Here is a 3511-nt window from a genome sequence, read left to right as displayed (position 1 = left end):
AGGGAAAGACACGTGATCAGATTGCGGCTCGCGTGCAACGTCTCTTCGCCGATCTTCCTTTTTCTCCTCCTTCCTTTTTATCGCGAGCCGCGAAGTGCGCGTCGCGAGCGGTACGTTTCAGACGTCGCGCGAAGAGCGGGAATTCGAAGCGGGGATGTGAGAAAGCGCGGACGAAAAAAGTCGAATCCTCAAATACGCGCACGTATGAAACCGCCACTACGGCTGAAGGACCGTGTGGCGCACACAGAGAAACGTAAGTGGCGAGCCATCGATGTTTTTTCGTCGCTATTAATTATTTTCTTCGTCGGTCACTTCGTTTCGTCATTATTAATTGCTGGGCTTTCAGTCGAAGATAAATTTTTACCGAAGGAAGATTCCAATTGAAGGATAATTCCGACCGAAAGGAACTCCGCGAAAATTCTTTCGCAAGTAGCGAGACTCGCGCGGTGAGCGAATCGATTAATCACACACGGAAAAGAAAGTTCGGGCGGAATTCGGCCGACAACGAACAAGCCGGACGCGTTTTGCTCGAAGGGGGAAGAATTTCGAAAGGTGAGAGACGGAATTTCGTTCGCGAGGATCCGAAATCCTGTCTCCTACCACGAAGGTTGCGTTTGAATCGTTCATTGGCTAGGTGAATTCAACAAATCTCGTTTCTTCCCCGCGGCCGAGAATTTCACCGTGATAGTCTCACGCTCTATAATTCTCGGACGTGATCGGCCGATTCGCTTGTACTGCTTATTAAATCTTACAGCTTACCTTTTTCCGTGCGCTATGACCGTAAAAGTCTCGCGTCGGGCGTAATGCCAGCCTTCTTCTTACTTCTCCCTCTCTCCCTTTTTCGTTTTTTATTTGTCGATCGACGCTCTTTGTCGCCGGTGTGCGCGCCTATATCGGGGCCTCGAGAGCTCGACGCGGCGGCCCACGTATTTATGAAGGCGTGCATCGGTCGGACAAGCGACAGGTGCAGCTGCAGCGGCCCAACGCGGGGCACGCGTCTCCGCTCGGTGCAGCTGAACTAATTACCGATGGTGCATTGACGTAACGACGCGGTTAATACGAGACTCTCGACTTTTGTGTACCGCCGCTGCATTTTATCGGGCCGCCTTCGGCCGTGCGAGCAGGCTGCTCTCTGCTCCCCTTTCGACTGAATTATAACGGCGGCCAATTCGACAAGCTGTGCTCGAGCCGTTCGTCGTCTCGCGCTCGATTTATTTCACGTTTATTTTCTAAGTTCCCCCCGCATATTAAACGCGCTATTGCATATGCATGCGCGTGGAAACTAATATACGATTAATTTATTCTCACTCTCGAGATTTATCGGGTTTGTAATTTATACGTTAATTGAAATATTTTCGCATCAAGACCGGATTCCGTGTAATATTCTTTCATAATGCTCTCTCAACTGTCCGAAGATCGATTCACATTTACTCGAATATTTTTTTTTTGTCAAATATCGATATATATACCGAGAGAAGGGTCTCTTTGGATTTAGTATATTTGTTTGTTTGGCTTGAGTTTGTCAATATAAACAATATAATATAATATCAAATATCATTTTGTTTCAATGAAGATGGTTTTTCACTCAAATAAAACATGTTCGATAGAAAAAAAAACAGTATTATTTGGAGGAAGTGATGTTTGGTTTTTAATAAAAAAAAAAAAAATTGCCTCGTCATATATTAAATATTGTTTTACTGAAATCAAGAACGTTTTTAATATTTTCCCAACATAATGTTATTTCTTTCAATTCTTTTTTTATTTGTGACAACCACATTGTAATGTTTGGGTGAAAATATAAAAACTATAGGTTATTTGACGTAAAAATTGTTTATTGTTTAAAAAGCCAAGTAATCTTGTTTGCTGAGGCATTCATTTGTTTGCTTCATTCCAAACGACAAATCTGTTTCAATTAAAGAGATCTTATTAAATCCAAACAAATCATTTTCTCTCTGTGCTCTCGAAATTTCTTGCAGTACACTTTCACTGTCGAAGTAAAGCGACAGCCGCATCACTCGGATCTGATATTTCAATGCCGTCGCTTTGAGCGAAAATATCGCCACTTTTCATTTGTTCCGAGTGAGATTCCGTTCCGGGAAATTTCGAGAATAATCTCCGTCTCACCGGTGCTTCTCGATAACGTGTAAGACAACGCGTTGGAACATCGTAATGACATACCGTTGGTACTTCACATTATACGGAGCGATGATTCGCTTCCGACGCAATGTGGGCAGCCTTTTTAATCGGCGCTACCGTTCAATTTTCGTCGCGCGGAAAGTGCGGCGACGCTCCACCGACGGGATAATTGCCGGGTGACGGCGCAAGTGCGTAAATTATCGGGGCGTTGCCTAGATTCATCGCGGATAATGATTTACCGAATAGAAAATAGAGAACCGCGGGGAAGAATAATTTCGACGCGTAACGTCTCATTTTCGTATCAAAGCTCGACGCGCCGCGGCAATTGACACGCGCGCGCCCGTTTCTCATTATATTAAATTATACCGTCGTAATGCGAGTAATCGATGGCGCTCATAACATTTAGCCATTTAATTCGGAAATGAGAGGCCGCGATTTTTGTCAGGTGTAACAGTAGAAGTAATAGGCCTGGCGCGCGCGAGGGTTATAATTTATAGTTAAAAAATTATCTTTCTCAGCGGGTTAAATGCGAGAGACCCTCGTCTCTGCTTTTCTCTCTTTCTCTCCGTTCATCCCGGCCTCCCTCGCCGTCTCTTCTTTCTCTCTCTCGACTTTCGTATTGCCGCATTATCGAGCCACCTTCCGCCGAGGTGGGCGGGAACGGTTGCTTGACAGATCGACTCAATTGTACGTGGTAATTCCACCGCTCGCGACCGCGATGTTTCTTTTACCCGCGCAGTTGTCATTGTCAAGAAATATATTATTACGCGATGCTTCTATTAGTCTATGCTTAGCCCGTAATTCGCGGCCATTAATTACTACGAAAGTGCGCGATTAACTCCCTCCTCCCTTCTTTCTCTCTCTCTCTCTCTCTCTCTCTCTCTCTCTCTTTCTCTCGTATCTCGTACGCGGAAAAGATTATGGAGCCGGTATCGGAAAAAATCTCCCCTCGTTCGGCGAGAAAAACGCGAAGAGAAAACATCCACCGGATGACGTATCAATGTGAACTCGGACGGAGGGGGGATTCACGGAAAAAAAAAAGAAATCCAAATTTTTTCAAGCACACACACACACACATAGTTTCCGCCGAGAAAAGAAAAAAAAAACAAAAGACAAAGCGTCTGATTTCGCGACGATATGAATAAGAAACATAAGAAATCCCCGTTCGGTTTTATTTCATCGAATCTCGCGCGACTCTCGTGAAGGGAAGATCCCGAGGACGCCAACGACGGTGGAAACGAGATATCCGGCAATCGGGAGGAATCCGCTGACCGTAACTCGCGGCTCCTCGCGAGTGAGACGCGGCAGAAAAAAAATTCCCACACGTGCGTCGCACTCATTAGCGTCCTCCGACGTGTCGTGCGCCCCCCCCCCC

Source organism: Dinoponera quadriceps, unplaced genomic scaffold, assembly GCF_001313825.1.
Source record: "Dinoponera quadriceps isolate SergipeBrazil2010 unplaced genomic scaffold, ASM131382v1 scaffold1270, whole genome shotgun sequence".
NCBI lineage: Eukaryota > Metazoa > Arthropoda > Insecta > Hymenoptera > Formicidae > Dinoponera > Dinoponera quadriceps.
Note: the sequence above shows the minus strand (reverse complement) of the source record.